Source organism: Procambarus clarkii, chromosome 6, assembly GCF_040958095.1.
Source record: "Procambarus clarkii isolate CNS0578487 chromosome 6, FALCON_Pclarkii_2.0, whole genome shotgun sequence".
Taxonomy (NCBI): domain Eukaryota; kingdom Metazoa; phylum Arthropoda; class Malacostraca; order Decapoda; family Cambaridae; genus Procambarus; species Procambarus clarkii.
The window spans coordinates 52,772,613-52,798,137 of record NC_091155.1 but is presented as its reverse complement, the minus strand read 5'-3'; positions in this window follow the sequence as shown (position 1 = coordinate 52,798,137).

The following is a 25,525-nucleotide window of genomic DNA, read 5'->3' as shown; positions in this document are numbered from 1 at the left end:
GAGGGTGGGGGAGTCAAATCCACCCTCCAACATCTGGACATAGTACCACCAGCCTCCACAACACTCCATCAGCCTCCAACTGAAGCTTGTAGATGCTTCATCTAACCTCACTTATGTCACACATTAACCTACAGTTCCTGTGATATTTAAACTCCTCATCACAGTGGCGTCTCACCAATATAAACTGTATTGGATTTTGTCCCGAAATAGCTATATGCTGACTGGACGTGTATGTATGTATGTATGTATGTATGTATGTATGTATGTATGTATGTATGTACGTATGTATGTATGTATGTATGTATGTATGTATGTATGTATGTATGTATGTATGTATGTATGTATGTATGTATGTATGTATGTATGTATGTATGTATGTATGTATGTATGTATGGATGTATGGATGTATGGATGTATGGATGTATGTATGTATGTATGTATGTATGTATGTATGTATGTATGTATGTATGTATGTATGTATGTATGTATGTATGTATGTATGTATGTATGCATGTATGTATGTATGTATGTATGTATGTATGTATGTATGTATGTATGTATGTATGTATGTATGTATGTATGTATGTATGTATGTATGCATGTATGAATGGATAGATGGATGGATGTATGTATGTACGCATGCATGCATGTATGTATGTATGCACGTATGTATGTATGTATGTATGTATGTATGTATGTATGTATGTATGTATGTATGTATGTATGTATGTATGTATGTATGTATGTATGTATGTATGTATGTATGCATGTATGTATGTATGTATGTATGTATGTATGTATGTATGTATGTATGTATGTATGTATGTATGTATGTATGGATAGATGGATGGATGTATGTATGTACGCATGCATGTATGTATGTATGTATGTAATGTATGTATGTATGTATGTATGTATGTATGTATGTATTTATATACGCATGTATATACGCATGTATTTATAAACGCATGTATGTATGTATGTATGTATGTATGTATGTACTCACCTAATTGTACTCACCTAATTGTGCTTGCGGGGTTGAGCTTTGGCTCTTTGGTCCCGCCTCTCAACTGTCAATCAACTGGTGTACAGATTCCTGAGCCTACTGGGCTCTATCATATCTACATTTGAAACTGTGTATGGAGTCAGCCTCCACCACATCACTTCCTAGTGCATTCCATTTATTAACTACTCTGACACTGAAAAAATTCTTTCTAACGTCTCTGTGACTCATCTGGGTACTAAGTTTCCACCTGTGTCCCCTTGTTCGTGTTCCACCCGTGCTGAAGAGTTTGTCTTTGTCCACCCTGTCAATTCCCCTGAAAATTTTGTAGGTGGTTATCATGTCTCCCCTTACTCTTCTGTTTTCTAGGGATGTGAGGTTCAGCTCCTTTAGCCTTTCCTCGTAGCTCAATCCTCTCAGTTCCGGGACGAGCCTGGTGGCATACCGCTGAATCTTCTCTAACTTTGTCTTGTGTTTAACTAGGTATGGACTCCAGGCTGGAGCTGCATACTCCAGGATTGGTCTTACATAAGTGGTATACAGGGTTCTGAAAGATTCCTTACACAAGTTTCTGAAGGCAGTTCTTATGTTGGCCAGTCTAGCATATGCTGATGATATTCTTTTGATGTGGGCCTCTGGGGACAGGTTCGGTGTGATATCAACCCCCAGATCCTTCTCTCTATTTGATTCTTGCAGGATTTCCCCTCCCAGATGATACCTTGTGTTCAGCCTCCTGCTCCCTTCGCCTAATTTCATCACCTTACACTTTCCAGAGTTGAACTTCAGCAGCCATTTTCTAGACCATTCCTCCAGTTTATCCAGGTCATCCTGTAGTCTCCGTCTATCTTCATCCGTCTTGATTCTTCTCATAATTTTTGCATCATCAGCAAACATCGAGAGGAATGAGTCTATACCCTCTGGAAGATCGTTCACATATATTAGAAACAGGATGGGTCCAAGTACTGAGCCCTGTGGGACTCCGCTGGTGACATCTCGCCACTCTGATGTCTTCCCCCTCACAGTTACTCGCTGTTTCCTGTTGCTTAAGTACTCCCTTATACACTGGAGCACCTTCCCTTTTACTCCTGCCTGTTGCTCCAACTTTTTTAACAGCCTTTTATGGGGTACTGTGTCAAAGGCTTTTTGGCAATCCAGGAAAATGCAGTCGGCCCACCCTTCTCTTTCCTGCCTAATTTTCGTTGCCTGGTCATAAAATTCTATTAAACCTGTGAGGCACGATCTACCATCTCTGAACCCATGTTGGTGGTGCGTTACAAAGTTATTTCCCTCCAGATGCTCTACGAGCCTTTTCCTCACGATCTTCTCCAGCACCTTGCATGGTATACAAGTTAAGGAAACTGGCCTGTAATTCAGTGCCTCTTGCCTGTCACCCTTTTTGTATATTGGGACCACGCTAGCTGTCTTCCAACTTTCTGGTAAGTCTCCTGTTTCCAGTGACCTGTTATACACCATAGAGAGTGGCACACTTAGTGCTTCTGCACCTTCCTTTAGTATCCATGGTGAGATTCTATCAGGCCCAACAGCCTTTGTCACATCTAGCTCCAGCAGACACCTTTTGACCTCATCACTGGTGAGGTCAAATTCCTCCAAGGTTGCTTGGTTTGCCGCCTCCTCATTTAGTGCAGGGGCTTCTCCTTGTTCTATTGTGAAAATCTCCTGGAATCTCTTGTTGAGTTCTTCACACACCTCCTTGTCATTCTCTGTGTATCTGTTCTCCCCTTTCCGCAGCTTCATCACTTGTTCCTTCACTGCTGTTTTCCTCCTGATATGGCTGTGGAGCAGCTTTGGTTGGGTCTTGGCTTTACTCGCGATGTCATTTTCAAACTGTCTCTCTGCTTCCCTCCTCACTCTGATGTACTCATTTCTGGCCCTCTGGTATCTCTCCCTGCTCTCTGGTGTTCTGTTATTTCTGTAGTTTCTCCATGTTCTTTTGCTCAGTTGTTTCGCTACCTTACATTCCTGGTTGAACCATGGGTTTTTCTGTTGTTTTTCGTTTTTCTCCTTTTGGACGGGGATAAACCTGTCTGCAGCTTCCTGGCACTTTTGGGTGACAATATCCATCATGACCTGCACATTCTTGTCTCTAAGTTCTGTTTCCCATGGTATTCCCCTGAGGAAGTTCCTCATCTCGTCATATTTTCCTCTTCGGTAATTCAGTCTTTTCCCCTCCACTCCCATCCTTGGATAGGTTATCCCTACCTCCACCAAGTACTCAAAGGTCAGTACACTGTGGTCACTCATTCCTATGGGGGCTTCAACTTTGACTTCCCTTATTTCTGACTCATTCAGGGTGAATATTAAGTCGAGTCTAGCTGGTTCATCATTGCCTCTCATTCTTGTGGGTTCCTTGACATGCTGGCTCAGAAAATTCCTTGTTGCCACTTCCAAGAGTTTAGCTCGCCACGTATCTGCACCACCATGTGGGTCCCCATTCTCCCATGTATGTATGTATGTATGCATGCATGTATGCATGTATGTATGTATGTATGTATGTATGTATGTATGTATGTATGTATGTATGTATGTATGTATGTATGTATGTATGTATGTATGTATGTATGTATGCATGCATGTATGTATGTATGTATGTATGTATGTATGTATGTATGTATGTATGTATGTATGTATGTATGTATGTATGTATGTATGTATGTATGTATGTATGTATGTACGCATGCATGTATGTATGTATGTATGTATGTATGTATGTATGTATGTATGTATGTATGTATGTATGTATGTATGTATGTATGTATGTATGTATGTATGTATGTATGTACGCATGTATGTATGTATGTATGTACGTATGTATGTATGTATGTATGTATGTATGTATGTATGTATGTATGTATGTATGTATGTATGTATGTATGTATGTATGTATGTATGTATGTACGCATGTATGTATGTATGTATGTACGTATGTATGCACGTATGTATGTATGTATGTATGTATGTATGTATGTATGTATGTATGTATGTATGTATGTATGTATGTATGTATGTATGTATGTATGTATGTATGTATGTATGTATGTATGTATGTATGTATGTATGTATGTATGTATTCCCAATCACGTTAAAGACTCCCCCTCTATCATCCAGTTTAAGAGAAAAACAACTATGTACTAAATAATCAACTCCTTGTAACTTTAATTATGCTGACCTTCCTATCTGTATTCAGACTGTGCCTACCATCATTATAGGTGATTATAACGCTAGACATAGGAATATTGGTAATTCGCAGTTCAGTAATCGTAACGGCAACCAACTGGTGTCACTATTAGGTAGTCACGATGATGCACAGGTTGTGGGTGACCTTGAACCGATGTATATCTACGGAGGTATTCTTGATCTATGTCTCGGTTTCAACGTCTCTCACACCGTGTGCGCCTCGTCAATAGTGCCAGTTATGGCGTCTGATCATCTGGCCATATTAGCCACTGTAAGCATTGGAAGCTCTATCCTCCCTGGTGAAGTGTTCAAGCGGAAGAGGCTGGCTGTGCCCATCGATCAAAGAGACAATCTTATTGCTCATGTGTCAGATTGGTGCAGTTCATCTGAGCCTTCATCAGTTGAAGATTTTAACAATGAGCTCACAGGTACTATCGAACAGTTTATAGAATCACTTGATTCATCGTCCAGGCCACGTAATCCAAATTACACTGGTCATAGCAATTATGCTTATTATAATGATTCTAAATTGCAGACACTAAAACGCACTGCCAGAATAATTGGACTAGCTTGTAGAAGGATCCGCACTGCTGAAATGCTTCGGCTCTTTCAAGCGGCTCTGGCTAAGGCCAGGGAACGTATGGTGGAGCTGAGGCAGACAGACTGGGAAACTTTTGTCCGTGGTCTCAATTCTCACACGCCACTAAGTCGGGCATGGAAGGATATCAACAAGATCAAAGGGAAAAATGCTGCAGAGATCTCGTACCCTAATCCTCTGCACAGAGCAAATGAGCTTGTTGATGCTTGGGCCACGACTTCCAGCTTTGACAGTCTTCCTCTACCCTCACAGAATGAATTAAATGATAGATATACTGATAGGGCAAGGCTCCTTGACTTCATGCTTCATCAAGAGGATGACTGTGACATGCTTTTACTGAATACGAACTAGATTCTGCTCTACATAAAGGCAAAGCTACATCACCCGGGGAGGATGGAGTTACTGAAGGCATACTGCATATGCTTCTGCTAGTTCCAGGGAATACCTTTCTTCAATTGTATAATATGTGCTATGTAACTGGGGAGCTTCCTAAGTCATGGACCAACAGTGTTATTATTCCCATTCCTAAACCTCACCAGCCGAGTGCTTTTCGCCCAATCTCCCTCACTAGTTGTCTCTATAAGTGTCTTGAGAGGATGGTTCTCAACCGTCTCCTTTACAAAATTATTAATATGTTGTCTCCCCAGATATATGGCTTTATGCATGGAAAGAGTGTACATCACTGTTTTACCACATTCCTCACCCTGCATACTGATAGGTCATATACCACTTTCCTAGATCTTAAGTCAGCCTTTGACATTGCTAACCCACACGTCATTCTGAGAGAACTTGCTAAAATGAATGTTGGAATGTTAATGTTAAAAATTGTTCAAACTGAAATAAATATATAACACTGTACGGTACAGTTGTGTTTAATTATGTTTTGCGATTCCTTTGCAAAAGGTATTTGTGCACCAAGTACTACTAGGTCATTATGAGATATGCTGAATGTTGTCAATATACCATCTGAATACGCTTCACTTTGCGTTAATCATTGGACGTCCTAATGATTAAGGTCCCCAAAAGGACTTAATCAGACCTCAGTGGATAATTTTACTCTCCCTCTCTCTCTCTCAGAGCATCCCCTTATGTGTTGTATGTGGGTGCTGAAGTTCAGTCTCTTGTCTATGTATAGGTGAAGGAACTTTCCATAATTGTTATTGCTAATGTATACTTGTAATACTGGGTATACATCCGGTGTTCTTACCCTCGGTAAGCCGTGGTCGTATGGTCTGAAACCCACAAATATTTACAATGGGGGGGGGGGGGGATAACATTTCCTCTTCAAGCACGCGCACACAAATGAACTATGTTACTTAACTGGAAGCACTCGTACAACATAATTTACACGATTTCTCAGGATAATTATACTTCTGACCAGCATATATACACTATAGTACCTAGGAGGTTCTCTTCAATGGTATCTAAGATAATTAAAAGAACCCAAGCAAACCACTGTGGAAATGTGCAGGACAATCATATCAATTGTGACACTAGCTCTCCACATATGGCATTTGCTTAATTTAGAAACTGTACTTGTGGTCGATCTCGAACCCACGTTGTTGATGTGACGATGTGTTATGAATTTTGTGGCTAGCTCCTCAAGATTGTAACTTGCTTAGATAAATATATTGTGTGTTCAGTCCCTGAACCCATTATGTGATAAATTAACTAAACTAAAAACTATAGTCTGGCGACGAAACCTGAACTGCATAATGTAAATAGGGATTAACCAGAAAAAGATATAGGTGAAGAATAACACAAGGTAACTGCGTTAATTACAATATCTAGATCAAACTAACATTGATTTTCAAAGGTTGTATATTTTCCATCAATGGAGAGCATCAGCCAAGAAGCCTTCTTTAAAATATGAATATCTTTCCGCACCCAATAAGATCTAATCTCTAAATAAAAAGCAAAAAACGACTTGATTGTAACCTATCCACCGCTGCCCATTGGATGGGGGAGAGGGGGTTATGTGTAGGATAAACATATCAATTGTGACACTAGCCCTCCATATATGTCAGTTGCTTAAATTATAAACTGTACTTGTGGTCGGTCTCGAGCCCATTGTTGATGTGACAATGTGCATTGACTTTTGTAACTAGCTTATCAAGATTATAACTTCCTTGGCTATATGAATTGTGGGGCTCAGTCCCTGAGCCCATTATGTGCCTCTGTAACACTCCACTATCGCCCATAGGATGGGTATGGGGTGCATAATAAATGAACTAAACTAAGCTCTGCCTTTTTGTTAACAGATACAACTATCAGCTTTATTTGTGAATCTCAATTAATTAAACAATATATCACAGAGCCTGTAGGGTTCGGTGAGATGAGCGAAGAGACATGGGAGATTAAATGGGATTCTTGTAATGTTATTTGTCTATTTGTACTCACTGAATTTGTGCGCCCCTTGAGGGACTTGAAGTAGAGGGGGGGTAGAAATAGCCTAAGCTACTCTATCCCTTTGAGATGTATTTATTGCTTATCTCAATAAACATACTTGAACATGAACTTGACATGGGAGATTTTACATAAGTACAGTACATGGTAGTTTAAGTAGCGAACGCATGTCAACGAATAACGAGTATATATACTATACAATACAATACAATTTTATTTAGGTAAGGTACATACATACAATAAATTTTTACAAGGATTGGTTGATATAACAAAAACAATATAACAAAGATATATTGGTTGATATAACAAAACAATTGTCCTATGAAGTCGATTTAACTTCCAAACATATATTTTTTTAATAAATGTTAAATGTTTTCTGGCTAGTTATGTTAGATTTTATTAAAAATACGTATTCTACTTGTTAACATTATAATTTAAATTTGTGATAATTTGTGCAGAGAAGTGCGACAACTGGATATGCCAACAAACACTCTCCAAACAACGATATATCTTGGATAAGTCGCTCCACAACATTGACGCTTGGACCGTCGACTTCCTTTGATGCTACTTATTTACTTATTTCATAATGAAATTATATTAGTTTGGAGTAAATATATGTTTTCTCATGTTCTGCATTCAGCACCCACATTATAGTAAATATACCATATTACTTCATTACTTAAATAATGCTAGGAGGGTTTGAGTTGCTTTGGGTCTTTAGTGGACAGAATCTCCAATAGATGGGGCGAGAGTCGCTCCCTCTCTCTCGCCCGAGCAAGAGTCGAAACTTAATTTAAAATTGATATATCTTTGTTCTCGAACATGATATATTTCATTTGGTGAAATCATAATAATGTTCATATCTCGATCTTTATGGAGGCATATAAGATTTTAGGCTTTATTAGCGTATCTTTGTTAATTATACAATATATCGGCAAGTGCGAAGGCGTCTGCACTCCATGCCCGACAAGCTACTGAGCGCTACTATAAAAACATATGTATCTTCACTTGAGCTATAAATATGTCTATTGTAATGTATTTAAAATGAAGCTCTTATTTCTATCTTGCTTAAGGCATAAAACATTTGTGTTTATTAACGAATTTACGTGAAATAAACATTGATCTGAGAGAGTTGCTCTGTCGTTCAGTCTGTGCGGGGTGGGAGCTCCGTAATTTTTAAAATACATGTATCTTCATTAGACCTTTAAATCTGTCCATGGTAAAGTGTTTAAAGTGAAGCTTATATGTCTGCCTTTCTTGAGACATATAAAACATATATGTTTATTAACGAATTCACGTGAAATAAACATTGTTCTGAGAGAGAGTTGCTCGGTCGATCAATCTGTCCGGGGTTAAACCTCGGCTATTATAAAAGTACACGTATCTTCGCTTTAAATTTAAATATGCCCATGGTAAGGTATTTAGAATGAAGCTTATATTTCTATCTTTCTTGTGACATATAAAACTCTTACGTTTATTAAGGAATCTGTGTGAAATAGGCATGGTTCTGAGATGAATGCTGCGGTTTTCGAGCTCGACGCGCGGCAATGGACGCAATACACATCCAGTGGGTGTTATTGGACCCTATACCCATTTTATTTGTGGTTGGAGCCCCATACCCATTCTATGGGTGGTTGGAGCCCCATACCCATTCTATGGGTGGTTGGAGCCCCATACCCATCCTGTGGGTTGTAGTGGACGCCATACTCATCCTGTGGGTGGTATTGGACCCCATACCCTTCCTGTGGGTGGATGTGATCCCCATACTCATCCTGTGGGTGGATGTGACCCTCATACCCATCCTGTGGGTGGTATTGGACCCCTTTCCCACGTAACAGGCGGTAGGTGACAATATACCCATCCTAGCTATAGTTGGTATAGTAGACACAATACCGTCCTGTTTGCAGTAGTTTACCCCATAGACATTCCAACGTAACATCGTTTTCTGTTAGCGTTCCTACAAAACATCCTTTAAAGATTTGTAAAGCACAAACTATGGTATATAATATTGATTGGTGAAGGACTGTTATTCTATGTAATAATTTTTAGTGCTTATTATAATTTACTAAGAACAACTAATATTTCTCAAAACAAAACTACGAGCCTTCAATAGGAAGTAGCTGATCTGTAATATTCTAAGAGCATGGACAATAGTAGGTAAATTTCACAACCCATGTGGGACCTGAAAACTACAATTTTCCTTATAATTGAGCCAATCACGAATATTCTGCTATCTATGTTGACGGACGGGTACTGTGACACGTAAATTGGTACGTGAGGAAGAGTTTGGGCCTTGGTAAAAAAAGTAACTGGGAATATATCACATATTTACTAATTCATATTCAACATATTGACTTTAAGCATTAAGTCATATATGTGCTGTCTTGTGTGCGAACGGGTTGGAAAAAGCGCGGGACTTAGTTTTTTTTTCAGCGCAGCTGGTCCCGCTCCATCAGTCATCAGTGGCCACGCTGCTCACTTCAAGTGCGTTGAGTATTCAAGTACAGTAAATATTCTTTACTAATCCATCACGAGTGCTGCGCATTAGTTGCGTTATCATTTAAATTGTTTTATATAAATTAGATTCTTTATTTTTTTTTAACGTCAAGGACAATAAAACTGCGGGATATTTCACGGTCAGACACGAGTGCGGGGCAGACACTCATTTATTGGATTCACTTCAACGATTCTCTCGATAAATCGGTGTATTTCCTACTTTGGGAATTTAGTAGTTTTCTATTGGAAAAGAGTTGTGATTTTTTTTATTTGTATAAGATCACGGTTGTAGTGAGTCCGGGTCGAGGGTGTACTAAAGGGTAGTTTAGAAGAGACATGGCACACCAGGAATCACAGAAAATGTTTAACCCAGATAGTGACCAGTCAGTAGGGACCAGTGGGAGTGGAAGTGTAGAGGACAGCACCTCTTCCGACACCACTGGGGACCGCTCAGGTACACCTCATCCGTCACTACAACAACCCCAACCCCACCTCCCATACCAACCCCATCCTCAATTCCCATACCAACCCCATCCTCAATTCCCATACCAACCTTTCCCCCAACCCCAGGCCACTCCATACCCATTCCAACCACAGGCCACCCCATACCCATTCCAACCCCAGGCCACCCCATACCCATTCCAACCCCAGGCCACCCCATACTCATCCCAATTCCAGGCCACCCACACCATACCTCAACCCCAACCTCCATCCACACCCCAACTCCAGGCCACCCACACCATACCTCAACCCCATCCCCAGGCCGCCACAGCCTTAGACAGGCGCACGGAGACGCCGGGCACTCAGTTGTCGCCATACGTAGAGGCGTTAAGTAAAGGCGAGGGAGCCAAGCCGAGTAACTGTGGCACGGGTTCATCAGGCGGGAAGCAGCCCTCAGCTGCAAGTTCGAGCCACCCTGCGCGGGGTAGCAACAGGGACCCGCGGAGGTGTTACTCCTGCGGGAAGCGCGGGCATATACAGAGGGACTGTAAAGTCACTCCTACGAAAGCATGAAAGCAGGCTCCTAGTGATGGTAGGCCTACTTTTGAGGTGAAAGTGGAAGGTGTAAGATTGACAGCTTTTGTTGATACAGGAAGCCAGGCAACGGTAATTAAAAAGTCAGCCTTCAGCACTTTTAAGTATGCACGTCTTAAACGTTGCGCAAAGACATTAACAGCGGTCAATGGGGAAAAGATTGAGATCGTAGGTCAAGGTACAGTTAATTTTGAGATTGATGGGGAATTGCAGCCTCACACATGTACGATCGTAGAGAACCTTGATTTTCCTGGTCACATCTTAATGGGAACTGATTTTCTGTCGCGATTTGATTATTCCTTGTCTGCTCAAAAAGGGGCTAGGAACTGCAGGTTGCAGTTGGGACAGACTTCCTACCCAGTGGAGATGATCGACCATCCCCCAGTTGTAGCTTCAATTAAACGGAAGCTGAAATATAATGCGCACAATCCAAAATTGATTTTTAAGTCTCTTCCAGACACAATTAAGAGGTCATGTGCATTGCATGCATTGACCAAACAGAGTTGGCCACCACATTCTGTTAAATTTATTAAAGTAGCCGTGGGACGTCACATACAACCAGGTACCACCCTTCAGGTGGCTGGGAGATGTGATAGCTTATTAATTCCTCATCACTTAATTGTAGTGCTCGATAAAGGGGCACTCATTCCAGTTGTCAATCTTTCACATAAGACTTTTCGCTTCAGGGCAGGTGATAGGGTATCTCAGGGAACCTTGGTGGAGGACACAGAAATCTTTCACCATGAGTCAGCTGAGACGCCAGCCGTCACTGCACAATGTAGTGCATTGCAAATGATAGATACTAAAACACCATCTAAAGTACAATACGAGACGAGAAATGTTGCACAGAATGTAGAGGAAGTAGAAAAATTAATTTCAGCACTTGATTTGCAACATGTTGCACAGGCGGATAGGAAGGCACTGAGAGGAGTTTTACGAAAATTCCCGAAATTGTTTGCGACAGAGGATAACCAGATTGGTCTCCTTGATAAGATCGAGCACACCATTCCAACTGGTGATCATTTGCCTGTGTACACAAGACATTGGAGGTTGCCGGAACAAGCGAAGAACGTTATCAGGGAGGAGTGCCAGAAAATGTTGAGACAGGGCGTGATAGAGCCTAGTACGTCACCATGGCTCTCTCCTGTTGTGCTAGTTCGGAAACCGGACGGTAGTTATCGTTTCTGTGTTGACTACCGGAAGGTGAACGAATTAACTAAGGGTGATGTGTATCCGTTGCCCCGAATACAGGAGATAATAGATCAATTTGGTGCTGCTAAGTATTTCTCAACTCTTGACGCAAAATCGGCGTATTAGGCGATTTCGGTGGCAGAACAAGATAGGGAAAAAACAGCATTCTCGGATGGTAGGCACACTTATCAATTCCGTAGGATGCCGTTTGGTTTAAAGACAGCGCCTTCGTCGTTTCAGAGGGCCATCAACTTTATTCTTAGTCCGGTACTGGGTAGGCATTCTTTAGCGTACCTGGATGACGTGGTGATATATTCCAGGAGGTTTGAGGAACACCTACGGGACTTGACTGAGACTTTGAAGTTGTTAGATCAGGCAGGTTTCAGGCTGAATGTTCAGAAGTGCACCCTGGCGGCTCAGAAATTCAAATTTCTGGGGTTCCAGGTGTGCCCAGACGGTATCCGACCTGGCCCAGATTCTTGCCGCGCCATTGCTGACATGCCTACTCCAAGGACAGCAAAGGACGTGCGTAGGTTTTTGGGGGCGGCCGGATATTTTCGTCGTCATATTGAAGGTTTCGCTGGCATTTCAGCACCCCTGACTGATCTGACAAAGAAAAATGCGAAGTTTGTGTGGAAATCCGAACATGACGAGGCCTATCGCAAACTGAAAGACCAACTAATCACGACACCGGTATTGGCTATTCCTGATTTTGAGAAAGAGTGGGAAGTGCACACTGACGCCAGCGGTATTGCTATTGGCGGGTGCTTAATTCAGCGAGATGCGGATAATTTACCCCATCCAGTAGCCTATTTCAGTAGGAAGGTCAAAGGACCTGAAGTTCGCTATTCAGCTACGGATCGGGAGGCACTGGCAGTAGTAGAATCAGTTAGGTATTTCGAGCCTTACCTATTTCAGCGGCATTTTGTAATCTACACAGACCATCGAGCGTTAACACACATATTTAAAAAGCGAACAAAATGCCCACGAATGTCACGCTGGTCTCACGAACTTTCGGCCCACTCATTCCAGATCTTGTACAAGCCTGGTCCAGCCCATGTTGTGCCAGATACGCTAAGTAGAAATATAGCGGCAGTTCAAGTTAATGTAAATATTGAAACCATTCCATCAGATAAAATGAGAGAATACCAGATGAGTGAGCCTAGATGGAAAGAGATTATTGAGTATTTAGAGGGAGGAAAATACCCGAAGAAGAAAAAGAAGTTACCTATTCATGATTTTGAAATGAAACAGGGCGTCCTGTATTATGTTAATAGCCAGAATGATAGGGCAGTATTTCAACTAGTTATTCCGGACGCGTTGCGGTCATCAGCATTAAAACTTGCGCATGCTTCAAAAATTGCAGGGCATCCGGGGATCTTTAAAACGCACTTAAAAGCAAAGTCTCTATTTTATTTTCCAGGATTACTTTCTGAGGTAATCAATTTCGTGAAGTCGTGCCCTCGTTGCCAGAGGAGGAAAGGCACCATTAAGGTACAAGCCCCACTTCAGGAATTTCCTGAAATTCGTGAACCGTTAGATCGTGTGGGGGCCGATTTGATTGATTTACATCACAGTCATTCAGGTAACAGATACGTGTTGGTGCTAGTTGACCATCTGTCTAGGTACACTACACTAGTTGCATTACCTCAGAAGGATTCTCGTATGGTTGCAGATGCGTTCTTGCGTAGGTTCGTTACTGTATTCGGAATTCCTAAAGTTTTAGTCTCTGACCGGGGTCAAGAATTCAATGGGAATATATTTAGAAAAGTGTGTAAGATTTTAGAGACAACTTCGGCTTTTACAACAGCCTACCACCCACAAGCAAACGGAATGACGGAACGGACTAATCGTTCAGTCAAGGATATGCTTGCAATCCTTGCTGAACATGACGCAAACACCTGGGATGAACACCTACCCTATGTTCAGTTCGCCTTGAATACTGCCATCCACCAATCAATTAACACCCAACCACTTCATTTGTTTACTGGTAATTCATGCAATTTCCCCTCAGGTCTGCTTAACAGACATAATGTTGCATACGGGGAGGACTATCCTTCAGAGGTCCTTGGAAAAATGAGAAATGCATGGAATATTGCAGCTGAAGCGTCCAAGAAGGCACGGACTCGGTATGCTCATTTTTATGACAAGAAAGTGCGCCCTCTTGAGTTGACGGAAGGAAGCCTCGTATTGAGAGTGAATGAGGCTGCGCCCGCCAATCAGAGCAGGAAACTTGCTCCGAGGTGGCGAGGACCATATAGAGTAATTAAAAGGGCGGGGCCGGTTAATCTTGTTATAAAGGGAGTATTCGAGGACCAGGTAGAAAGGACAATTCATGTAAATAAATTGAAACATTATCATGCTAGAGAGGAATTAGAACTGCCTTCAGCGGGTCTAGTTCCTGACTCAGCAGTGCTGACTCAGGGCTTCACCGACGAGTCAGAAGATGAGGATGACCCTCTGTCATCGCTCATCAGTAGTCAGGTGCAGTCTCGCCACCCTATGGTGACGAGATCTCGCACTATACAGTAAAGTAACTTCCTTGGTTAGTATAATTTAGTATTCATTAGATTTTCCTGCAAAGGCAATGAGGTGTACTATCTCTATACTTAACTCGGGTAGCAGCTTTTACCGTGCTCTGGGGTTCCACCTCCACCAAACCCAGAGTATATCTATGCTTCCGCTGTGTTGTGTCTGTTCCCAGGTCTGATTGGTACACCGACCCAGTTGTTCCAGCCACACGTGAACCCTTGTCAGTTAAGACCGAGGGGGGAGGCACGTTACACAAAGCCCTCCCCCCACCAGACCCAGTAACTCATACATCAGTTACTTGGGGGATGAGTGACTGTCCAAGAGTCACCCGGCCGACGCCTCACGTCACTAACGAGGTTGTCAGGGCCAGCGAGCTGTCCACATTATAGCAGTCACTGGAGGTGCCATACAACGATGGGGTAGCTGTCTCGAGATCACCACTACCCACCTGCTGCGTCATCAAGACTGCAGCCATTCCAGCAGTGTTGGAGGAGAGGTCAAGAAATGGAAAGCGCGTAGCAGTACTCAAGAATTTCGCCGGAAAATTAATGATTACGTCATCTGAAGTAACAAGAAAGCGGAACTAAGGCGGTCACAGGTGGAAGGCACGGTTTCCCTACAGAGTACCGGGACTCGCCAATAGAAGGTCGCAAAATTGTCTCCTTTGGCCTATCGTCGGCGGTACGAGGGTATACACAGTTGGTGTTTACGGCCTAGTAACCTGGTGACATCAAGAAACGCCTGAGATGACGTGAGCAATGATGGAAGACGGGATTCACCTGTTCTGCAAACAAGCAACCCGCCTCTACGACCTTCTGACACCACTCCTGCTAAAAGACACCGTTGGTACATCCAGTCCTGCTCTGCTGTGGTCATCTGCGACGTCAAGTTTAACATCAAGACTGCCGTGTGAACTGTGATTGATACGAAGGCGCGTGGACTGTCGAGAGCAAGAGTAATGGCCGAAGTAACAGTATTCTACAGTTGTCACTTGGCACTCCGCTCTACTACACTCTGTCGTCATTCAGGAGTACCGGATGGGAGTACAAGAGGACCAGGTATTGATGTCTACACATGGGGAGAAGCAAGATCGACACCGTCATCGTCAGCGACTACATTCAGCATCCAGCAGCATCGATTTTTTTCTCTCGATTACTCAATATGAACAATTGATACAAACAACAAAGTGGCTCTGAACATCTGTGTAAAGAACATCTGGACACTTTTGTTTAAATGTTGAAAAACAGATTTAGAATCAATACTTTATAAATGTTGAAAAACAGATTTAAAATAATTCTGGTATAATATATAAAAATTTTACTCTATAAATTGGTCAGTAATCAAAATCGAAGCCCCTGTGTAATTGTCTCAGCCCAGAACAAACGGTTATGGAAAATTATGTTGTGTGCTATTTTTTTCAGAATGTTTGAACACAGGAGAGGCGGACCAATATAAACATTGACACTTCTAGTGAGTGAGAACACTTGGCTGTACAGTCAGCTGAAACCTGTGATATAGTATAGGAATTTTTGTTTATATTTTTAGATACATGTAATAAACATTTGGTGTGTTCCTTAGCATGTCAAGGTTGACATTGAGTGGGGAGTGGGTAGTACACGGATGTGAACCTGATAGTTCTGTAGTACGCTCCCGGATGACTGAAAGTTCAGTCTGAAGATATAACTTAAATGTTTATGTTTGAGCACGGTGTGGCCGGCTCTAGAGGACACATGAACTTGGCTAGTGAAGAGCCAAGAGAGTTTAATAGCTAGTCTTTGATGATAGAGTAGGGACATGTTATCTAGCTATATCAGTAAGGATAGGATGTATGTTTCCTGATGTTGGAGGATTGCTGTCAGTTGACAGCTGAGAAATTTATGAATTTAAACATGTTGATGTTGGACACTCAAATATTTGTCAAATTTTATTAGTTAGGTTAGCTTTTGTTTGTGGCATGAGTTGAATTGTGGGTTTGGATACTAAACCTCGTGATTTTTAACAAATTAACAAGGTTTACTAAGTGCTTGTGCGGGGGGGTTGTAACAAACTAGGGTGGTTGTAAGAATTATCCAGAGTGGTTTATCGACAAAAGAGAATGGGAAGCTGGGCCCGCGTGGTGACCCGGGACCTGACCCCAGGGAATTCGCGGTGAAAATAATCGACACCTTGTTCATAGCTTCGTATAATGAACCATTCTATAGTATTCAGTAATTTAGAGAAATTAGCCTTTATTCATTTTGTATTAAAATTGTATTGTATAATATTACTGGGTACAATATCAAGAGTATTCTAATTATTGAGTTAAGTCACCATCAGTGACGTCACGAATCAGATCTAAGTTGTAAGGTGGAGTGACCGGCGGTCATAGGTCATCAGGGTTGACATGTCTACTATTTCTCAAAGTTCAAATAACTATTTTGGTGATCGGGAACAGCTCTGCCATTAGATGCTTGTGTAATTTAATTTCAGTAAAATAGTTCAACCAGTCTGGATCAATTAAGTACAACAGAGGTTAATTGTTATAACTTAAACCTGGCTAAGTAACTTGGTAAGCGATGCGGAACAATACAATGCTCTAGTCTGGGGAAGACCAGAGAGAGGGAGATCAGTGTGGACTCCAGATCAACTGGGAGAGGTCAACCATCTTACCTCTCTCCCAAGACCAGCCCCCAACATCTAGAGCTGGTCGCCAGAGGTAGAGTTGTTTATGAGTTTTTATAGGGATAGTCAACTCATTGCCGTTCAGGTCAAGTAGGGAGTGAACATCCTTAGATTTTGTTTTAGTTTTCTTGTAATAAATTAATTAGTTAATATTCTGCATTTTTATTATTTCCATGTGTTTGTTATATGTGAACTTGTCCTGGTCACGTGGTCAACACGAGGCAGAGTTGGATTGGGCGCCGATTCTAACATCGAGTTGGAATTCATCATTCCCGTGTAATTAATTCCACACTTTAAGTTTCCAAGGTCATCGGTTACTAGTGGGGATCAAGCCCCAAGGTTGATTAATTAGCATGATCGATCCAGACCTCGATCATTGCTCTGTGTTACTGGTCTGGTGGTGGCGGCGGAGGGGACTCTAGGGTTTTGCTCAAAGCCTAGGTCACGTCATACGGGTTGTAGAATCCTACGTCGGTCAATCGTCTTAGGACCACGTGGCGAGGAGTCGGCTTTAGTAAAAGTTTTGGAGTCCCTTGTAGAGAATAAAAAGTAAGAATACGGGTAGAGGGGAAAGAAGAAGAAAGATAATTCAAGAAACCCTCCCCGTGTTACATCTGCATCACTCTCTTAAGAGTCTGAATCACTCTCTTGAGCCTCTGCATCACTCTCTTGAGCCCCTGCATCCCTCTCTCAAGCCTCTGCATTACTCTCTTGAGCCTCTGCATCCCTCTCCTAAGCCTCTGCCTCACACTCTTAAGATTCTTCATCACTCTCTTGAGCCCCTGCATCCCTCTCTCAAGCCTCTGCATTACTCTCTTGAGCCTCTGCATCCCTCTCCTAAGCCTCTGCCTCACACTCTTAAGATTCTTCATCACTCTCTTCAGCCTCTTCATCCCTCTCTTCAGCCTCTGCAACACTCTCCTCAGCCTCTGCATCACTCTCTTAAGCCTCTGAATCACTCTCTTGAGCCTCTCTATCACTCTCTTGAGCCTCTGCATCCCTCTATTGAGCCTCTGCATTACTCTCTTGAGCCTCTGCATCAACCTCTTAAGCCTCTGCATCCCTCTTTTGAACCTCTGCATCACTTTCTTAAGCCTCTGCATCCCTTCCTTGAGCCTCTGCATCTCTCTCTTGAACTTCTGCATCCCTCTCATGAGCCTTTGCATCCCTCTCTTGAGCCTTTGCATCACTCGCTTAAGCCTCTGCATCCCTCTCTTGAGCCTCTGCGTCACTCTCTTCAGCCTCTGCATCACTCTCTTGAGCCCCCTGCATCCCTCTACTGAGCCTCTGCATCCCTCTCTTAAGCCTCTGCAACACTCTCTTCAGCTTCTGCATCACTCTCTTAAGCCTCTGCATCCCTCTCTTGAGCCTCTGCATCCCTCTCATAAGCCTCTGCAACACTCTCTTCAGCCTCTGCATCACTCTCTTGATCCTTTGCATCATTCTCTTGAGCCTCTGCATCCCTCTCCTAAGCCTCTGCAACACTCTCTTTCGCCTCTGCATCACTCTCTTAGGCCTCTGCATCCCTTTTTTGAGCCTCTGCATCACTTTCTTAAGCCTCTGCATCCCTTTCTTGAGCCTCTGCATCACTCTCTTGGACTCCTGCATCCTTCTCATGAGCCTCTGCATCACTCTCCTGAGACTTTGCATCACTCTCTTAAGCCTCTGCATCCCTCTCTAGAGCCTCTGCGTCACTCTGAAGAGCCTCTGCATCCCTTTCTTAATGTTCTGCATCACTCTCTTAAGCCTCAGCATTACTCTCTTAAGCCTCTGAATCCCTCTCTTGAGGCTTCTGCATCACTCTCTCGAGCCTCTGCATCACTCTCTTGATCCTCTGCATCACTCTCTTGGGGCTCTGCATCACTCGCTTGAGCCTCTGCATCACTCTTTAGAGCCTCTGCATCACTCTCTTCAGCCTCTGCATCACTCTCTTAAGCCTCTGCTTCCCTCTCTTGATCCTCTGCATCACTCTCTTGAGCCTCTGCATCCCTCTCTTGAACTCTTGCATCCCTCTAAAGAGCCTCTGCATCCTTCTATTGAGCTTTTGCATCACTCTCTTAAGCCTCTGCATCCCTCTCTTGAGCCTCTGCATCCCTCTCTTGGGCCTCTGCATCCCTCTCTTGAGCCTCTGCATCCCTCTTTTAAGCCTTTGCATCACTCTCTTAAGCCACTGCCTCACTCTCTTAAGCCTTTGCATCATTCTCTTGAGCCTCTGCATCCCTCACTTGAGCCTCTGCATCCCATTCTTGAGCCTTTGCATCCCTCTCTTGGGCCTCTGCATCCCTCTCTTGAGCCTCTGCATCCCTCTCTCAAGCCTTTGCATCACTCTCTTGAGCCTTTGCATTACCCTTTAAAGCCTCTGCATTACTCTCTTGAGCCTCTGCATCCCTCTCCTAAGCCTCTGCCTCACTCTCTAAAGCCTCTGCATCACTCTCTTGAGCCTCTGCATTTCTCTCTTGAGCCTCTGCATCACTCTTCAGCCTCTTCATCCTTCTTTTGAGCCTCTGCAACACTCTCTTCAGCCTCTGAATAATTCTTTTAAGCCTCTGACTCACTCTCTTGAGGCCTCTGCATAACTCTCTCGAGCCTCTGCATCACTCTCTTGATTCTCTGCATCACTCTCGTAAGCCTCTGAATCACTCTCTCGAGCCTCTGCATCACTCTCTTGATCCTCTGCATCACTCTCTTGAGCCTCTGGATCACTCTCTTGAGTCTCTGCATCACTCTCCAGAGCCTCTGCATCACACTCTTCAGCCTCTGTATCACTCTCTTAAGCCTCTGCTTCCCTCTATTGATCCTCTGCATCACTCTCTTGAGCCTCTCCATTACTCTCTTAAGCCTCTGCATCACTCTCGTAAGCCTCTGCTTCACCCTCGTAAGCCTCTGCATCACTCTCTTAAGCCCCTGAATCACTCTTTTCAGCCTCTGCATCACTCTCTTGAGCCCGTGCATCCCTCTCTCAAGCCTCTGCATCACTCTCTTGAGCCTCTGCATCACCCTCTTAAGCCTCTCCATCCCTCTCTTGAGCCTCTGCATCACTCTCTTCAGCCTCTTCATCCCTCTCTTGAGCCTCTGCAACACTCTCTTCAGACTCTGCATCACTCTCGTAAGCCTCTGAATCCCTCTGTTGCTGCCTCTGCATAACTCTCTCGAGCCTCTGCATCACTCTTTTGATTCTCTGCATCACTCTGTTGAGCCTCTGCATCACTCTCTTGAGCCTCTGCATCACTCTCTAGCGCCTCTGCATCACCCTCTTGAGCCTCTGCATCACTCTCTTAAGCATCTGCTTCCCTCTCTTGATCCTCTGCATCACTCTCTTGAGCCTCTGCATCACTCTCTTAAGCCTCTGCATCACTCTCGTAAGCCTCTGAATCACTCTCTTGAGCCTCTGCATCACTCTCTAGCGCCTCTGCATCACTCTCTTCAGCCTCTGCATCACTCTTTTAAGCCTCTGCTTCCCTCTCTTGATCCTCTGCATCACTCTCTTGAGCCTCTGCATCACTCTTAAGCCTCTGCATCACTCTCGTAAGCCTCTGAATCACTCTCTTGAGCCTCTGCATCACTCTTTTGAGCCCCTACATCCCAATCTTGAGCCTCTGCGTCACTCTCTTGAGCCTTTGCATCACCCTTTTAAGCCTCTGCATCCCTCTTTTGAGCCTCTGTGTCACTCTCAGGAGCCTCTGCATCCGTCTCTTGTGCCTCTGCTTCCCTCACTCTAGCCTCTGCATCCCTCTCTTGAGCCCCTGCATCCCTCTCTTGAGCCTCTGCATCCCTCTCTTGAGCCTCTGCATCACTCCTAAGAGCCTCTACATCCCTCTCTTGTGCCTCTTCATCCCTCACTTGAGCCTCTGCATCCCTCACTTGAGCCCCTGCATCCCTCTCTTTTGCCTCTGCATCCCTCTCTTGAGCCTCTGCATCCCTCTCTTTAGCCTCTGCATCACTCTCTTAAGCCTCTGCATCACTCTCGTAAGCCTCTGAATCACTATGTTGAGCCTCTGCATCACTCTCCTGAGCCTCTCCATCACTCTCTTGAGCCTTTGCATCCCTCTCTTAAGCCTCTGCATCATTCTCTTCAGCCTCTGCATCCCTCTCTTAAGCATCTGCATCATTCTCTTCAGCCTCTGCATTCCTCTCTTTAGCCTCTGCATCACTCCCTTGATCCTCTGCATCACTCTCTTAAGCCTCTGCATCACTCTCTTGAGCCCCTGCATCATTCTCTTGAGCCTGTGAATCCTTCACTTAAGCCTCTACATCATTCTCTTAGGCCTCTGCATCACTCTCTTGAACCACTGCATCACTCTCTTAAGCCTCTGCATCTCTCTCTTGAGCCTCTGCATCCTTCTCTTGAGCCTCTGCATCACTGTCCTGAGCCTCTACATCCCTCTCTTGAGCAATTGATTCCCTCTCTTAAGCCTCTGCATCACTTCCAGGAGCATTTGCATCACACTCTTGAGCCCCTGCATCACTCTCTTGAGCCCCTGCATCCCTCTCTTATGAATCTGCAACACTCTTTTCAGCCTCTGCATCACTCTCTTGAGCCTTTGCATCACTCTCTTGAGTCTCTGCATCCCTCTCTTAAGCCTCTGCAACACTATCTGCAGCCTCTGCATCACTCTCTTTAGCCTCTGTATCCTTTTTTTGAGCCTCTGCATAACTTTCGTAAGCCTCTGAATCCCTCTTTTGCTGCCTCTGCATAACTCTCTCGAGCCTCTGCATCACTCTTTTGATTCTCTGCATCACTCTGTTGAGCCTCTGCATCACTCTCTTGAGCCTCTCCATCACTCTCTAGCGCCTCTGCATCACTCTCTTCAGCCTCTGCATCACTCTCTTAAGCCTCTGCTTCCCTCTCTTGATCCTCTGCATCACTCTCTTGAGCCTCTGCATCACTCTCTTAAGCCTCTGCATCACTCTCGTAAGCCTCTGAATCACTCTCTTGAGCCTCTCCATCACTCTCTAGCGCCTCTACATCACTCTCTTCAGCCTCTGCATCACTCTCTTAAGCCTCTGCTTCCCTCTCTTGATCCTCTGCATCACTCTCTTGAGCCTCTGCATCACTCTCTTAAGCCTCTGCATCACTCTCGTAAGCCTCTGAATCACTCTCTTGAGGCTCTGCATCACTCTCTAGCGCCTCTGCATCACTCTCTTCAGCCTCTGCATCCCTCTCTTAAGCCTCTGCATCACTTCCAGGAGCATTTGCATCACTCTCTTGAGCCTCGGCATCCCTCTCTTATGAATCTGCAACACTCTCTTCAGCCTCTGCATCACTCTTTTGAGCCTTTGCATCACTCTCTTGATCTCCTGCATCCCTCTCATAAGCCTCTGCATCCCTCTCCTGAGCCTTTGCATCACTCTCTTAAGCCTCTGCATCCCTCTCTTGAGCCTCTGCGTCACTTTGAAGAGCCTTTGCATCCCTCTCTTGTGCCTTTGCATCCCTCACTTGAGCCTCTGCATCCCTCTCTTGAGCCCCTGCATCCCTCTCTTGAGCCTCTGCATCCCTCGCGTAAGCCTCTGCATCACTCTCTTAATCCTCTGCATCACTCTCGTAAGCCTCTGAATCAATCTCTTGAGCCTCTGCATCCCTCTCTTGAACTCCTGCATCCCTCTCACGAGCCTCTGCATCACTCTCTTGAGCCTTTGCATCACTCCCTTAAGCCACTGCATCCCTCTCCTGAGCCTCTGCATCACTCTCAAGAGCCTCTGCATCCCTCTCTTGTGCCTCTGCATCCCTCACTTGAGCCTTTGCATCCCTCTCTTGAGCCTCTGCATCAATCTCTTAAGCCTCTGCATCACTCTCTTAAGCCTCTGAATCACTCTCTTGAGCCTCTGCATCTCTCTCTTGGGCCCCTGCATCCCTCTCTCAAGCCTCTGCATTACTCTGTTGAGCCTCTGCATCTCTCTCCTAAGCCTCTGCCTCACACTCTTAAGATTCTGCATCACTCTCTTCAGCCTCTTCATCCCTCTCTTCAGCCTCTGCAGCACTCTCTTCAGCCTCTGAATCACTCTCTTGAGCCTCTCTATCACTCTCTTGAGCCTCTTCATCCCTCTATTGAGCCTCTGCATCACTCTCTTGAGCCTCTGCATCAACCTCTTAAGCCTCTGCATCCCTCTTTTGAGCCTCTGCATCACTTTCTTAAGCCTCTGCATCCCTTCCTTGAGCCTCTGCATCTCTCTCTTGAACTCCTGCATCCCTCTCATGAGCCTTTGCATCCCTCTCTTGAGCCTTTGCATCACTCGCTTAAGCCTCTGCATCCCTCTCTTAAGCCTCTGCAACACTCTCTTCAGCCTCTGCATCACTCTCTTTAGCCTCTGCATCCCTTTTTTGAGCCTCTGCATAACTTTCGTAAGCCTCTGAATCCCTCTTTTGCTGCCTCTGCATAACTCTCTCGAGCCTCTGCATCACTCTTTTGATTCTCTGCATCACTCTGTTGAGCCTCTGCATCACTCTCTTGAGCCTCTCCATCACTCTCTAGCGCCTCTGCATCACTCTCTTCAGCCTCTGCATCACTCTCTTAAGCCTCTGCTTCCCTCTCTTGATCCTCTGCATCCCTCTCTTGAGCCTCTGCATCACTCTCTTAAGCCTCTGCATCACTCTCGTAAGCCTCTGAATCACTCTCTTGAGGCTCTGCATCACTCTCTAGCGCCTCTGCATCACTCTCTTCAGCCTCTGCATCACTCTCTTAAGCCTCTGCTTCCCTCTCTTGATCCTCTGCATCACTCTCTTGAGCCTCTGCATCACTCTTTTGAGCCCCTACATCCCAATCTTGAGCCTCTGCATCACTCTCTTGAACCTCTGCATCACCCTTTAAAGCCTCTGCATCCCTCTTTTGAGCCTCTGCATCACTTTCTTAAGCCTCTGCATTACTCTCTTAAGCCTTTGCATCACTCTCGTAAGCCTCTGAATCACTCTCTTGAGCCTCAGCATCACTCTCTTGAGCCCCTGCATCTCACTCTTGAGCCTCTGCATCACTCTCTTGAGCCTTTGCATCACCCTTTTAAGCCTCTGCATCCCTCTTTTGAGCCTCTGCGTCACTCTCAGGAGCCTCTGCATCCCTCTCTTGTGCCTCTGCTTCCCTCACTCTAGCCTCTGCATCCCTCTCTTGAGCCCCTGCATCTCTCTCTTGAGCCTCTGCATCCCTCTCTTGAGCCTCTGCATCACTCCTAAGAGCCTCTACATCCCTCTCTTGTGCCTCTTCATCCCTCACTTGAGCCTCTGCATCCCTCACTTGAGCCCCTGCATCCCTCTCTTTTGCCTCTGCATCCCTCTCTTGAGCCTCTGCATCCCTCTCTTTAGCCTCTGCATCACTCTCTTAAGCCTCTGCATCACTCTCGTAAGCCTCTGAATCACTATGTTGAGCCTCTGCATCACCCTCCTGAGCCTTTCCATCACTCTCTTGAGCCTTTGCATCCCTCTCTTAAGCCTCTGCATCATTCTCTTCAGCCTCTGCATCCCTCTCTTAAGCCTCTGCATCATTCTCTTCAGCCTCTGCATTCCTCTCTTTAGCCTCTGCATCACTCCCTTGATCCCCTGCATCACTCTCTTAAGCCTCTGCATCACTCTCTTGAGCCCCTGCATCATTCTTTTGAGCCTCTGAATCCTTCTCTTAAGCCTCTACATCATTCTCTTGTGCCTCTGCATCACTCTCTTGAACCACTGCATCACTCTCTTAAGCCTCTGCATCTCTCTCTTGAGCCTCTGCATCCTTCTCTTGAGCCTCTGCATCACTGTCCTGAGCCTCTACATCCCTCTCTTGAGCAATTGCATCCCTCTCTTAAGCCTCTGCATCACTTCCAGGAGCATTTGCATCACTCTCTTGAGCCTCTGCATCCCTCTCTTATGAATCTGCAACACTCTCTTCAGCCTCTGCATCACTCTTTTGAGCCTTTGCATCACTCTCTTGATCTCCTGCATCCCTCTCATAAGCCTCTGCATCCCTCTCCTGAGCCTTTGCATCACTCTCTTAAGCCTCTGCATCCCTCTCATGAGCCTCTGCGTCACTTTCAAGAGCCTTTGCATCCCTCTCTTGTGCCTTTGCATCCCTCACTTGAGCCTCTGCATCCCTCTCTTGAGGCCCTGCATCCCTCTCTTGAGTCTCTGCATCCCTCGCGTAAGCCTCTGCATCACTCTCTTAATCCTCTGCATCACTCTCGTAAGCCTCTAAATCAATCTCTTGAGCCTCTGCATCCCTCTCTTGAACTCCTGCATCCCTCTCACGAGCCTCTGCATCACTCTCTTGAGCCTTTGCATCACTCCTTTAAGCCACTGCATCCCTCTCCTGAGCCTTTGCATCACTCTCAAGAGCCTCTGCATCCCTCTCTTGTGCCTCTGCATCCCTCACTTGAGCCTTTGCATCCCTCTCTTGAGCCTCTGCATCAATCTCTTAAGCCTCTGCATCACTCTCTTAAGCCTC